The sequence below is a fragment of the Argopecten irradians genome, chromosome 12 (assembly GCF_041381155.1).
Source record: "Argopecten irradians isolate NY chromosome 12, Ai_NY, whole genome shotgun sequence".
NCBI classification, from domain to species: Eukaryota; Metazoa; Mollusca; class Bivalvia; order Pectinida; family Pectinidae; genus Argopecten; species Argopecten irradians.
Window position 1 is genome coordinate 39,360,221 of NC_091145.1, and position 15,943 is coordinate 39,376,163.

Genomic DNA, 15,943 nt, shown 5'->3' on the forward strand with positions numbered 1-15,943 from the left:
GCCAGGTGGATACCCCATTTACTAACTGACAACCGAAAGAGGTCCCGGGTTGACAAGGCCAAATCCTTATTGAAGAAATACCCAAAATAAAGCAAAAAGGCTTTTGATAATTTGGTCACAGGTGATGAAACATGGGTGTATTTTTTCGAACCCAAAAGAAAATGCTCTAATCGAATCTGGGAAAGCAAAAACGCCAGGCGCCCTAGCATTGCTAAAAGAATACGCACCGTGAGGAAGGTTTTGTATGTCATATTCTTTGATAACAAGGGTCCAATCACTCAAATCTCTGTTCCAAAAGGCAAAACTGTCACAGCGAAGTATTATAGAGACGTTGTACTTCGAAAACTTAAGAAAGTCTTCAAACGCCGCCGCCCACAGACAGGTTTGAAGTACCTCAGGCTCTTACATGATAATGCGCCAGCACACAAGGGGCGCATTGTAACGGAGTTTTTGAAGGCAACAAAGGTCACTGTCCTCCCCCACCCAGCATATTCACCAGACTTGGCCCCCTGTGACTTTTTCTTGTTCCCCAAACTAAAATTTCCCCTGTCTGGAACAAAATATAAATCAAGAAATGCCCTTGGCTCTGCCATTTACCAGTATCTTATGAGTATACCAATTTAAGAGTACGAAAACTGTTTCCAAAAGTGGATCGATCCGCGTTGAAACGATGCATAAATGCAGAGGGGGAGAACTTCGAGGGACAGGGCAAAGTAAAATGATCAGAATTACTTCTATCAAAGAGAAATCACCAAAGTAACAATAGTTTTGGAACACCCCTCGTATAATGATGCTATAGATACCATACGAATATGCTATTCAATACATAGTTTCGGAGAAGAAGTAATTTATATGAAAATAGTAGCCGAATTAACCTTTTTGGCCCCGCGCCTAAGGCCCCAGGGGGTCAGCCCTATCATTTTTACAATTTTGAATCCCCACCCTATACGTATGCTACCGTTGCATTATGAGTGCTTTCCATGTTTAGTTTCAGAGAAGATGTCGTTTATATGGAAAGCGGCGTTACAAACAGTGACTCCATTTTTTCCTTTTTCTACAGAACACCGTCGTCAAGGAGGGTGAGTACCACTTTCTGTACATGGTGTCCACATTCAGTGTAATAGTTGAATGTCATTGACTACATTCAGATGTAGGTAATGCTTATAGCATAATAAACCTCAATGCTGCCGTTTTTGCCTGTGGACTGTTCTGAAAATCGGAGGAGACACGATATGATACCTGGGCCCAGTTTCATGAACATTTCTGAAATTTAGGGAATTCTTTACGTCAAAATTTCTTAGAAGAAAGGATTACAGAAGTTAAGGAACCTTCCTAAAATATGTAATGCTTTCCTATGGAAAATTTTAAGTTAAGGAATTCCTTAAATTTAAGGAATGTTCGTGAAGTTTTAAGCCGATGAAAATGGTTCTTTCAAACAAAATTGAATTATGTCCAGATGTAGTTCGACAAAAATTAGGTTATTATTCAAGTTCAAAAAGTCGAGATATTTACAAATAGATTAGTTTTATAAATAAATATACCGATTTTCATTTTTTTTTTTTAAATCTCGTATTTTCTGGAAAAAACCCAATGACTTAAAGTATCAGTCCATCCACCTAATACACAAAATGTATGACAGCATCCATTTTTTATTGAATTGGGCCACTGTGGAATGTAACATGCATATCAATGTTTATAAGGCCGTTTTGTCAGAAGTGCTCAAACTTCATTCACACAAAACATTGTTGAAAGCTTTTATTCTTAAGACAGCATATAAATCGATGAAGGGATAATTATAAAAAAGTGATGTTATATTGATAATATAAATATAATTTAACTGTAAACTAAATTTCACATTACACGTGAAAGAAAGTGCATTTAAGGTGTATATTGAACAAGCTGCACCAACGCACCGTAACTTTATATTCAACATATCAATTTCTGTTCCTGGAATTCTGGAGACTTACACCCTATCAGTTTTTCATGTTCCTCTCCCAAATCCTTGGTCTTGTACTCGTACCCCCTTCGACAATACCGGAGGTACATCGCTGTATAACACACTATACAAATGATAAGATCCAGGAGGATGTGACCGCCGAACAAAGCCACCAACATGTGTATGTTACGGGGATCCGACTGATCCCAGTGCTGGTTAGGGGAATCTCCTGAAACACAAAACTAGGACTGAATTAAAAATAAATGTTTATAGTTGTTAAATGATCGTTATCATGTAAATGTTACATAAAGAATGAATGCATGCATTGTGTTCCTGGATACAGAATAGAGGAAAACACGTTATCAGAAAAAACAATAACAGCATTGAAATATGATGAAGTGATATTTTCCGTTCGTAGAGATGTTTGATTGTTTAAAGCAGTAAGATAACACTATTCTATACTTCAAAATCATGGCGTAGACATATGATTCTGACTGCAGCCAACCATGTAACGATATTCTTGTTAAAGGGACATTTCCGTCTAATAGTGCATTAAAAGTTGTACTATGTAGGTTATTGCTAAAAAAGGTAAAAAATAGATGTCATCGCAACAATAAAGGTCAATGCTATAAAGGAGATACGCAAATAGATGTCATCGTAGTAATGTAGGTCAATGCTAGAAAGGGGTCACATAAATAGATGTCATCGAAACAATGTAGGTCAATGCTAGAAAGGGGTCACATAAATAGATGTCATCGTAGTAATGTAGGTCAATGCTAGAAAGGGGTCACATAAATAGATGTCATCGTAGTAATGTAGGTCAATGCTAGAAAGGGGTCACATAAATAGATGTCATCGTAGTAATGTAGGTCAATGCTAGAAAGGGGTCACATAAATAGATGTCATCGTAGTAATGTAGATCAATGCTAGAAAGGGGTCACATAAATAGATGTCATCGAAACAATGTAGGTCAATGCTAGAAAGGGGTCACATAAATAGATGTCATCGTAGTAATGTAGGTCAATGCTAGAAAGGGGTCACATAAATAGATGTCATCGTAGTAATGTAGGTCAATGCTAGAAAGGGGTCACATAAATAGATGTCATCGTAGTAATGTAGGTCAATGCTAGAAAGGGGGTACACAAATATATGTCATCGTAGCAATGTAGGTCAATGCTAGAAAGGGGGTACACAAATATATGTCATCGTAGCAATGTAGGTCAATGCTAGAAAGGGGTCACATAAATAGATGTCATCGTAGTAATGTAGGTCAATGCTAGAAAGGGGTCACATAAATATATGTCATCGTAGCAATGTAGGTCAATGCTAGAAAGGGGTCACATAAATAGATGTCATCGTAGTAATGTAGGTCAATGCTAGAAAGGGGTCACATAAATAGATGTCATCGAAACAATGTAGGTCAATGCTAGAAAGGGGTCACATAAATAGATGTCATCGAAACAATGTAGGTCAATGCTAGAAAAGGGGTACACAAATATATGTCATCGAAACAATGTAGGTCAATGCAAGAAATATTACATCGTGAACGATGGCCTCGCAGTAATCAACGTATGTAAGCAGCGACCAATTTCATTTTCTTCATTAAACTGCACTTTGTATGCGTTATTTCTGGACTTCACCTAGTTTTATCTTTACGTCACATTTCGTTCCGTACTACTGAGAAACGTTTTTACACCCGTAAAGTGCGTACTTACCCGGCACTTCGTGGCGATCAAAGGCAACGAAAGCCATTTGACAAAACCAGGTTCCTATCAACATGGTACCGATAACCCCGGAATGCTGTGGCGAGAAAACAGCAATAGTTATTGTAACGTTCTACGATGAGTAAAGCGGCAACCAGAAACATCACGGAAGACGGCAAGATGTGAATCAGAATTAGGAACTCGTTTTTGTTGTGTCCGCTACGGAGACTCACTCCGCTCCAAAAACATAAGCAATTACATTAAAACAAGTATAGAGTTATTTAGCTATTTACCACTAATTCTGAGTTGTTGAGCTATTTATCACTAATTCTGAGTGTTGTTGAGCTATTTACCACTAATTCTGAGTGTTGTTGAGCTATTTACCACTAATTCTGAGTTGTTGAGCTATTTACCACTAATTCTGAGTTGTTGAGCTATTTACCACTAATTCTGAGTTGTTGAGCTATTTACCACTAATTATGAGTTGTTGAGATATTTACCACTTATTCTGAGTTGTTTAGATATTTACCACTTATTCTGAGTTGTTGAGATATTTACCACTATTTTGAGTTTGTGCAGCTATTTAGCTATTTGCCACTAATTCTGAGTTGTTGAGCCATTTACCACTAATTCTGAGTTGTTGAGATATTTACCATTTATTCTAAAATAGGTAGCTATTTACGACTAATTCTGAGTTTTGTAGCTATTTACCACTAATTCTAAGTTGTTGAGATATTTACCACTTATTCTGAGTTGTTTATATATTTACCACTAATTCTGAGTTGTGTAGCTATTTACCACCAATTCTGAGTTGTTTAGCTATTGAAAACTATATCTGGATTGTGTAGCTATTTACCACTAATTCTGAGTAGTGTAGCTATCTACAATTAATTCTGAGTTGTGTACATTTTTACCAGTAATTTTTAGTTGTATAGCTATTTACCATTAAATCTAGATTGTGTTGCTATTTACGATGGATTCTGAAATGTGTAGCTATTTACCACCAATTGTGAGTTGTGAAGATATTTACCACTAAACTGAGTTGTGTGTGGATATTTACCACTAATTATGGATTGGGTAACTATTTACGATTAATTCTGAGTTGTGGAGCTATTTACGATTAATTCTGACTTGTATAACTATTTACCACAAATTCTGAGTTGTTGGGCTATTTACCACTAATACTGAGTTATTTGGCTATTTATCATTAAATCTGAGTTGTGTAGGGATTGACCACTAAATCTTAGTTGTTGAGCTATTTACCACTAATTCTGAGTTGTGTAGCTATTTACGATTAATTCTGAGTTGTGTAGCTATTTACGATTAATTCTGAGTTGTGTAGCTATTTACCACTAATACTGAGTTATTTGGCTATTTATCATTAAATCTGAGTTGTGTAGGGATTGACCACTAAATCTTAGTTGTTAAGCTATTTACCACTAATTCTGAGTTGTGTAGCTATTTACGATTAATTCTGAGTTGTGTAGCTATTTACGATTAATTCTGAGTTGTGTAGCTATTTACGATTAATTCTGAGTTGTGTAGATATTTACGATTAATTCTGAGTTGTGTAGCTATTTACGATTAATTCTGAGTTGTGTAGCTATTTACGACTAATTCTGAGTTGTTGAGATATTTACGATTAATTCTGAGTTGTGTAGATATTTACGATTAATTCTGAGTTGTGTAGCTATTTACGATTAATTCTGAGTTGTGCAGCTATTTACGATTAATTCTGAGTTGTTGAGCTATTTACCACTAATTCTGAATGGTTGAGCTATTTACCACTAATTCTGAGTTGTGTAGCTATTTACGATTAATTCTGAGTTTGAGCTATTTACCACTAATTCTGAGTTGTGTAGCTATTTACGATTAATTCTGAGTTGTGTAGCTATTTACGATTAATTCTGAGTTGTGCAGCTATTTACGATTAATTCTGAGTTGTGTAGATATTTACGATTAATTCTGAGTTGTGTAGCTATTTACCACTAATTCTGAGTTGTCTGAGTTGTGTAGCTATTTACCACTAATTCTGAGTTGTTTAGCTATTGAAAACTATATCTGGATTGTGTAGCTATTTACCACTAATTCTGAGTTGTGTAGCTATCTACAATTAATTCTGAGTTGTGTACATTTTTACCAGTAATTTTTAGTTGTATAGCTATTTTACCATTAAATCTAGATTGTGTTGCTATTTACGATGGATTCTGAAATGTGTAGCTATTTACCACCAATTGTGAGTTGTGAAGATATTTACCACTAAACTGAGTTGTGTGTGGATATTTACCACTAATTATGGATTGGGTAACTATTTACGATTAATTCTGAGTTGTGTAGCTATTTACGATTAATTCTGACTTGTATAACTATTTACCACAAATTCTGAGTTGTTGGGCTATTTACCACTAATACCGAGTTATTTTGCTATTTATCATTAAATCTGAGTTGTGTAGGGATTGACCACTAAATCTTAGTTGTTGAGCTATTTACCACTAATTCTGAGTTGTGTAGCTATTTACGATTAATTCTGATTTGTTTAGCTATTTACGATTAATTCTGAGTTGTGTAGCTGTTTACCACTAATACTGAGTTATTTGGCTATTTATCATTAAATCTGAGTTGTGTAGGGATTGACCACTAAATCTTAGTTGTTGAGCTATTTACCACTAATTCTGAGTTGTGTAGCTATTTACGATTAATTCTGATTTGTTTAGCTATTTACGATTAATTCTGAGTTGTGTAGCTATTTACGATTAATTCTGAGTTGTGTAGCTATTTACGATTAATTCTGAGTTGTGTAGATATTTACGATTAATTCTGAGTTGTGTAGCTATTTACGATTAATTCTGAGTTGTGTAGATATTTACGATTAATTCTGAGTTGTGTAGCTATTAACCACTAATTCTGAGTTGTTGAGCTATTTACCACTAATTATGAGTTGTTGAGATATTTACCACTTCTTCTGAGTTGTTTAGATATTTACCACTAATTCTGAGTTGTTGAGCTATTTACCACTAATTCTGAGCTTTTGAGCTATTAACCACTAATACTGAGTTGTGGGATTTACCACTAATTCTGAGTTGTATCGCAATTGACCCCAAATTCGTTTTACCTTTTTAGCTAAATCCCAACATACGAAGTACATCTGATTAGTCAATTAACAGTTTACCAGCACAATGCAAACACCAAGGTCACAGAACTGGCACCATCCGGTACTGGGAGCTTCCAGGCCATCAGATCAACACAGGCATGTACTAAGTACATCCCATACATTGTCATGTGCTGCAGGCTTGAGATGGTGCCTCTCTAAATCCACCATCCTCTGTGTCAATAAATACCAGTCCCGACAAGCCAATTTCACGCAGGAGAACTGCAATAGTGGTATTTGTTACACAGAATGAAACGTAATCAGTCAAAGACACATGGTATCCTTATACCACCACCGTAATAATATGTATATATATCTAAACATACGAAGGACATTTTGATTAGTCAATAAACAGTTTTACCAGTCGTTATTGTTGTTATGATTTATATATGTAACAGGGTGCAGGATTTACAATAAAGTTAATACCTGCCTCTGCCAGGGATAGGAGTCGGGACCTCTGGATTACTAGTCTGACGCTCAACTGATCGAGCTAAAGAGAAGATCTCTCTAGCTAGCCGGCAAGTATTAACCAGGGTTACTTACTCCCCCTACGGAAATGTACTCGTCCTCGAGTTTCCTGGGGCCACAACGATTCCTTCGCAGGTATCATTAAGTATCATTCCCGAGTCCCTACATGGTCGCCAATGTAACAGGGTGCAGGATTTACAATAAATTTATTACCTAACTATACCAGGGATCGAAGTCGGAATCTCTGGATTACTGGTCAGACGCTCAACCGATCGAGCTAAAGAGAAGATCTCTCTAGCTAGCCGGCAAGTGTTAACCAGATCTCTCTAGCTAGCCGGCAAGTATTAACCAGGGTTACATACTCCCCCTACGGAAATGTACTCGTCCTCGAGTTTCCAGGGGTCACAACGATTCCTTCGCAGGTATCATTAAGTATCATTCCCGAGTCCCTACATGGGCGCCAATGTAACAGGGTGCAGGATTTACAATAAATTTATTACCTAACTATACCAGGGATCGAAGTCGGGACCTCTGGATTACTAGTCTGACGCTCAACTGATCGAGCTAAAGAGAAGATCTCTCTAGCTAGCCGGCAAGTATTAACCAGGGTTACATACTCCCCCTACGGAAATGTACTCGTCCTCGAGTTTCCAGGGGTCACAACGATTCCTTCGCAGGTATCATTAAGTATCATTCCCGAGTCCCTACATGGGCGCCAATGTAACAGGGTGCAGGATTTACAATAAATTTATTACCTAACTATGCCAAGGATCGAAGTCGGGACCTCTGGATTACTAGTCTGACGCTCAACTGATCGAGCTAAAGAGAAGATCTCTCTAGCTAGCCGGCAAGTATTAACCAGGGTTACATACTCCCCCTACGGAAATGTACTCGTCCTCGAGTTTCCAGGGGTCACAACGATTCCTTCGCATGTATCATTAAGTATCATTCCCGAGTCCCTACATGGGCGCCAATGTAACAGGGTGCAGAATTTACAATAAATTTATTACCTAACTATACCAGGGATCGAAGTCGGAACCTCTGGATTACTGGTCAGACGCTCAACTGATCGAGCTAAAGAGAAGATCTCTCTAGCTAGCCGGCAAGTATTAACCAGGGTTACATACTCCCCCTCCGGAAATGTACTCGTCCTCGAGTTTCCAGGGGTCACAACGATTCCTTCGCAAGTATCATTAAGTATCATTCCCGAGTCCCTACATGGGCGCCAATGTAACAGGGTGCAGGATTTACAATAAATTTATTACCTAACTATACCAGGGATCGAAGTCGGAATCTCTGGATTACTGGTCAGACGCTCAACCGATCGAGCTAAAGAGAAGATCTCTCTAGCTAGCCGGCAAGTATTAACCAGGGTTACATACTCCCCCTCCGGAAATGTACTCGTCCTCGAGTTTCCAGGGGTCACAACGATTCCTTCGCAAGTATCATTAAGTATCATTCCCGAGTCCCTACATGGGCGCCAATGTAACAGGGTGCAGGATTTACAATAAATTTATTACCTAACTATGCCAGGGATCGAACTCGGGACCTCTGGATTACTGGTCAGACTCTTAACCGATCGAGCTAAAGAGAAGCTCTCTCTAGCCGAACGATACATTGCTGCTAGTATTAACCAGGGTTACATATGTTTTTCGTCCGTAAGGATTTTTTCTTCAATTTGTTCTATATGTAGAGAGAGATCTCTTCAGTCTGTAGAGCTCCCTTCGATAGAGCGAATGCGCTTACGGTTTGAGTCAATTTTTTTCAATTTGAATGTGGAGACCGCAAAAAAGGGAAATATTGGGTTTGAGTCAGTCGCTTTTTGTTACATAATTTCAATTCCTACCCCAATTTGACTCAATGAATCATGCGTGAACGTGGAAAGAATTACACCGGCCTTTGCGCAAGAAAACATCCAAGACCTACTTTAAGTAGGCGTAGCTTCCTTCTAAATCTAAACTGTGGTTGTTTAAAACAAAGTGCACAAATCATTCACTACAGTTTTAAGGGCACCAAACGGTGATGTTTTTGTTTGTACAAACATCATTTTTGAAGCATAAGTCATTGATAGTTTTGTTCATGTCGTCAGCTAAGTATGAGTAGGACATGCGTACAAATTTGTGTCTTTTCAAGGATCCGGGCAGAGGTTGTGGGCCTAATTACTAGTTCAATTTCCCGTGAAATATGGGTCGACTCTTACATTATTCAGTCAGTTCCAGGGCTGTTGCAATCTTGCGTAGAGAGTCAAATACTTAATAAATATATCATAGTGATTTAAAGTTTTGTTATGTAAAACCTGTCGAAATGTTAATATAAGAAATCATTATTTTTTATATTGTTCACTGGTGTACGAACGACATTTTCTGTCAGATATTTCGATATGACGTAATTTAAAATATCTGTCAAAAATGCCCTTCATACACCAGTGAAAATATCTGTCAAAAATGCCCTTCATACACAAGTGAACATAAACACAATACACTTATTTCTTAAGTTTATAATAACGTTTTTAAAATATTCTCTTTAAAATAAATTTCAGAAACATGATATTTTGACGACGACTAGTGTTCGGCCTCCAGCCACACCGGCAAGATGTTAAAATATTACATCAGTTTATTCTTACCAAATGTGAATGCAACAACCTTCAATATGGCTTCAATTGGTATCTTCTGACATACAGAACAGAGGTAGCAAATTCGGCAGTTGAATTGTTCTTTTTGCTCTGTAAGGACACACTTTACTTATTAATTTGGCATAGAAAGGAATCTGTCATTTTACATTGATTGAAAACGTACGAATTTTATTTAAAATGTTTCTTATGAAGACCAATCAATGACTTAGCACGGTAATAGTTTCGGAATCTACTATTAAAACTACTGAATATTTGAGAGCTATATTGCAGTAAGGGGTTAACACTAATTGTTGGAAGATTGATCAGATGTAGCCGACACGAATGGCGTTACGATCCCGCTAGTGATACGCTGACAAACGATACAGAAGGTAACACACTTACCAACAAGTAGTCCCGATATATGTTGAACATCGACCATACAGAGATTGACAACATGAACGAGCCAATGATCAGATGTCCGGCGAAGCCCAGATTGAAGCCTGAAACAGAACTTACTCGTGTTAGACTGCCTTTAGCTCGCGAGCCTTGTCATATCAGAAGGGACTATTTACTGTACCTGATTGACTGTTTTTTTTTGTACCGTATATGACTGGTATTAATAGTATTATTTAGTAGATTATGTATTAAAGTTTTCATAATTCATAAGTCATAATTGAAGTGATCACAATTGAATTGTTACAACATTAGACCTTAATACCGCCGAAACCACAGAAAACCATACACGCAACAACACAACATGGTATGGAGCCTTCAAATGGCTTTAGTTTTGAAGAGGGCGTTATGCCCTGGAATAGCGCACGTCTATCCGCCCCCTTAAATATATTTATGGTGAATTTTGTTTGAAACAGTATCTAACTATACCTATTCCTCGACAACATGTCAAAGAAATTGCAAAAAATTAGATTATCTTCTCATAAATTAAATTTAGAAACTGGCAGATATAGAAATATAGACAGACATAATCAAAAATGTACATACGTTGTGATAATGATGATATGGAAGACGAGTACCATTTTATAATTAAATGCAATAATTATTCAGATTCTAGAAACTGTTATCAAAAATTAATATCATAATAAACCTAGCATGGCCAAATTTATTCAACTTCTTGAAATAAGAAATAATTAAGAATTATCTACATAGTCAGAAACACCCTCTATACTAGCGTGTAGTGGTCATGTATGTGTTGGGTGTATCCGTACATCTATGTTATTGTAAATTAAGTTTTGTTACATTGTATATATTTATGTACCTTTTCTGATGAACCGTAATAAGAAAAACTTCTTTTGATTTAGCAAACATTTATTTCTTTGGAATTAAGCATATTATTTTTATTGGGAAAAGATAAGAGCATAGTTATATAAACTTTGTGCACAACATCACTCGACAAGTGTTCGATAATTGAAATTATTCGATAAAATATAGTCACGCATTATCTTTTTAATTGTGATTATTACACAAACATCAAGATAGATAGAGTTTAGTAAACATTAGTTTTAATGTTTTGCTTATTTAATTAGCAGTACAACTATTAAAATGCAGGACATATGCATATATGTTTCTGTCGGTATATATATATACTAAATGGATCTGTTCAGATTTCGTATGTAGATTTCCCTCAAAGTTGACACTTGTTGTGTATATTTCCTTTTGGGACCAATCCGACAGCAGCCATCTTAAATTCAATAATTCAAGTTGGTTACTGCCATCTTACAGAAAGTGAACCCCTGGTGATGTAATACATTTTGGGACCGATCAAACATAAAGATGATGGATAGGCAGCCATCTTGATTATTTTGACAGGTGACTTTTGTTACCGTTTAGCTATATATAGCTATCTGATATTTTATGTGTGTAGGTATGGCTCTACAATGACATTTAGTGGTGACCTCTTTAATCATTTCATTCATATACTTTCCATTCATAAAGTCCCTATCATCGAATAATATTCTTTTGGACGAATCAGAAGGCATTCTATTGCTGCATTACTGTGAAGGCAGTCATGGGACGACTGCCTTCTGATTACTAGAATACACAAAAAAATAACACTTCAGCATCAACACTTCAACAGAAAGCTACAAAAACTCAAAGTAAGGTACGAACACTTCAACGTACGCAGCTCGACGAGATCAGCTCCACAGAGACATCATGGCGTCGTCTTCTAGAGACAACAAACTTTTCCATAAATTGGTCACAAGCAAAAATCATCCGGCTCTTCTTCCACAAAAATCATACATGCGGGCGACAAAGACTACAAAGAACCAATCCAAATCCTAGAAAAAGGGCCCAATGGGCCCGAATCGCTCACCTACTATCTGGTAATCATGCATGGTTCATACTTAACAAATAGAGTGAATTAGAATTTATATCCGGCCCCTTTGCCTCTTGGTTATTAAAAAAAGTCGTTTAAAGCCTATTTGACCCCTGTGACCTTGAATGAAGGTCAAGGTCATTCTTTTGAACAAACATCCCAGCGTGCCACAGGCCCATATCAAATCCCTATGCCTTTTGGTTTTTAGGAAGAAGTCTTTTAAAGATTTTAGCCAATTTGACCCCTGAAGCCTTGAATGAAGGCCAAGGTCATTCATTTGAACAAACTTGGTAGCCATTCATCCCAGCATGTAACAAGCCTAATATCAGGTCCCTATGCCTTTTGGTTATTAAGAAGAAGTCGTTCAAAGATTTTAGCCTATTTGACCCCCATGACCTTGAATAAAGTCAAGGTTATTCATTTGAACAAACTTTGTAGCCCTTCATCCCATCATGTTACAGACCTAATATCAGGTATCTAGGCCTCTTGGTTATCAATAAGAAGTCATTTAAAAATTTAAGCCTATTTGACCACTAAGACCTTGAATCAAGGCCAAGGTCATTCATTTGAACAAACTTGGTAGCCCTTTATCCCAGCATGTCACATGCCAAATATCAAGCCTCTATGTCTCTTGGTTATTAAGAAGTCGTTTAGAGATTTTCACCTATTTGACCCCTGTGAACTTGAATTTAAGTCAAGGTCATTTATTTGAATAAACTTGTTAGTCGTTTATTCTAGCATGCCAGAGGCCCAACATAAGGTCCCTAGACATCTTGGTTATTAAGAAGAAGTAATCTAAATATTTTTACCTATTTGACCCCTGTGACCTTGAATAAAAGTCAAGGTAATTCATTTGAACAAGCTTTGTAGCTCTTCATCCTAACATGTCACATGCCAAAAATCATGTCCCTAGGCCTCTTGGTTATTAAAAAGAATTTGTTTAAAGATTTTAGCCTATTTGACCCTGTGACCTTGAATGAAGGCCAATGTCATTCATTTGAACAAACTTGGTAGCCCTTTATCCCAGCATGTCACATGCCAAATATCAAGTCTCTAGGCCTCTTGGTTATTAAGAAGTCGTTTAGAGATTTTCACCTATTTGACCCCTGTGAGCTTGAATTTAAGTCAAGGTCATTCATTTGAATAAACTTGTTAGTCGTTTATTCTAGCATGCCAGAGGCCCAACATAAGGTCCCTAGACCTCTTGGTTATTAAGAAGAAGTCATCTAGATATTTTAGCCTATTTGACTCCTGTGACATTGAATAACAGTCAAGGTAATTCATTTGAACAAGCTTTGTAGCTCTTCATCCTAACATGTTACATGCCAAAACTCATGTCCCTAGGCCTCTTGGTTATTAAAAAGAAGTTGTTTAAAGATTTTAGCCTATTTGAACCCTGTGACCTTGAATGAAGGCTAAGGTCATTCATTTGAACAAACTTGGTAGTCCTGGATCCCAGCATGCCAAAGGCCCAATATCAGGTCCCTAGGCTGTTTGGTTATTAAGAAGAAGTCGTTTGAAGATTTTAGCCTATTTGACCCCTGTGACCTTGAATGAAGGTCAAGGTCATTCATTTGAACAAAGTTGGTAGCCCTCCATCCCAGTATGTCACAGACCCAATATCAGGTCCCTAGGCCTCTTGGTTATTAAAAAGTTATTTAAAAATTTTAGCTGTGACCTTGAATGACAGTCAAGGTCATTTATTTGAACAAGCTTGGTAGTCCTTCATCCCATCATGTTACATGCCAAGTATCAGGTCTCTAGGGCTCTTGGTTATGAAGCAGAAGTCTTAACAAGATATTTCAGCCTATTTGACCCCTGTGACCTTGAATGAAAGTCAAGGTCATTCTTTTGAACAAACTTGGTAGCCCTTCATCCCAGCATGTCACATGCCTAATTTCAGGTCTCTAGGCCTCTTGGTTATTTAGAAGAAGTCTGTTAAAGATTTTCACCTATTTGACCCCTGTGACCTTGAATGAAGGTCAAGGTCATCCATTTGAACAAACTTAGTAGCCCTTCATCCCAGCATGCTATAAGTCAAATTTCAGGACTTTAGTTCTCCAAGTTTTGGAGAAGAAGTTGTTTAAATGGAAAAGTTGACCCTGACGGCCAGACAGATGAACAACCGGACGGAAGGACGGTGGGATGAAGGCCGGACGACGGACGCTGCACCATAGCATAAGCTCACTTGCCCTTTGGGCAGGTGAGCTAACAATAGGAGGAGCATTTTCAGCAACTAGCCACCCCGCAAGAAACAAACAAGAGGCCCAGAGGGCCTGTATCGCTCACCTGGTTTTTTGTTAGTAATTATCACAATACTCTGACAATTAGAAAAATAAGCAAAATTGACTCCCAAAGTTTAATTTTGAATCACAACCATACAATGATGCTATTGATACCATACAAATATGCTATCCAATACATAGTTTCAGAGACAAAGTAATTTATATGAAAATAGTAGCCTAATTGACCTTTTTGACCTCGCATCTATTGCCGTTTAAGGCCCCGGGTGTCAGCCCTATCATTTGTACAATTTCAAATCCCAACCCTATTAGGATGCTACCATTGCATTATAAGTGCTTTTCCATTCTTAGTTGCAGAGAAGAAGTCGTTTATATGGAAATAGCCAAATTGACCCCTTTTGACCCCACCCTTCAGGCCCCGGGGGGGTCAGCCCCATCATTTGCAAAATTTTGAATCCAAACCCTATAAGGATGTAACCATTGCATTATGAGCGCAATCCCATGTTAAGTTGCAGAGAACAAGAGGCCCAAAGGGCCTTAACGGTCATCTGACTACCTTGGCAATAGTAAAATTTATTTCATATGGTGTCACTTTGTCAGGACCATGTCAGGATCATTTTCCATTTCCTTCAACAAATTTTATTTCAAACAAGAGGCCCAAGGGCCTTAACATGTAGGAATTTAATTAGATATAGTGTCATAGTAGCCTTCTTCAATTTGGGATCAACCAGAGATGTAACAATACTTTGTCGATCCATGTCAGGATCATCTCAGGCAAGTTTCAGCCAAATCACACAGGCAGAAGTTGAGAAGAAGTTCAAAATGTGTTTTCAAGATGGCGGCTGTGGCGGCCATCTTGGATTTTGGATTGACCCAAAAGAAATCACAACACTTTGTCGGGACCATGTCAGGATCATTTCATGCAAGTTTCAGCCAAATCGCACCGGTAGAACTTGAGAAGAAGTTAAAAATGTGTTTTCAAGATGGCGGCCATCTTGGATTTCGGATCGATTTGAAAAATACCAACACTTTATGGGGACCATGTCAGGATCATTTCATGCAAGTTTCGGCCAAATCGCACTGGTAGAACTTGAGAAGAAGTTCAAAATGTGTTTTCAAGATGGCGGCTGTGGCGGCCATCTTGGATTTCAGATCGACCCAAAAAATAACAACACTTTGTCGGGACCATGTCAGGATCACTTCATGCAAGTATCAGCCAAATCGCACCGGTAGAACTTGAGAAGAAGTTCAAAATGTGTTTTCAAGATGGCGGCTGTGGCGGCCATCTTGGATTTCGGATCGACCCAAAAGAAATCACAACACTTTGTCGGGACCATGTCAGGATCATTTCATGCAAGTTTCAGCCATATCGCACCGGTAGAACTTGAGAAGAAGTTAAAAATGTGTTTTCAAGATGGCGGCCATCTTGGATTTCAGATCGACCCGAAAAATAACAACACTTTGTCGGGACTATGTCAGGATCATTTCATGCAAGTTTCAGC

General features: G+C 37.7%; 1 long non-coding RNA gene across 4 annotated transcripts; it reads right to left on the reverse strand.

The window, feature by feature from the left end:
* Positions 1–1,740: 1,740 nt before the first annotated feature.
* Positions 1,741–13,846, reverse strand: LOC138304950 (uncharacterized). Of its 4 annotated transcripts, none has more exons than XR_011205655.1 (4): positions 12,003–13,846; positions 10,269–10,366; positions 9,879–9,977; positions 1,741–2,165 (listed from the first exon to the last, which is right to left on the reverse strand). It is a non-coding gene; the product is annotated as an uncharacterized lncRNA (long non-coding RNA). The 4 variants fall into 4 exon arrangements; XR_011205653.1 differs by having other exon boundaries at positions 11,991–13,846; XR_011205654.1 differs by lacking the exon at positions 1,741–2,165 and adding an exon at positions 3,727–3,736 and having other exon boundaries at positions 11,991–13,846.
* Between the last annotated feature and the right edge of the window lie 2,097 nt (positions 13,847–15,943).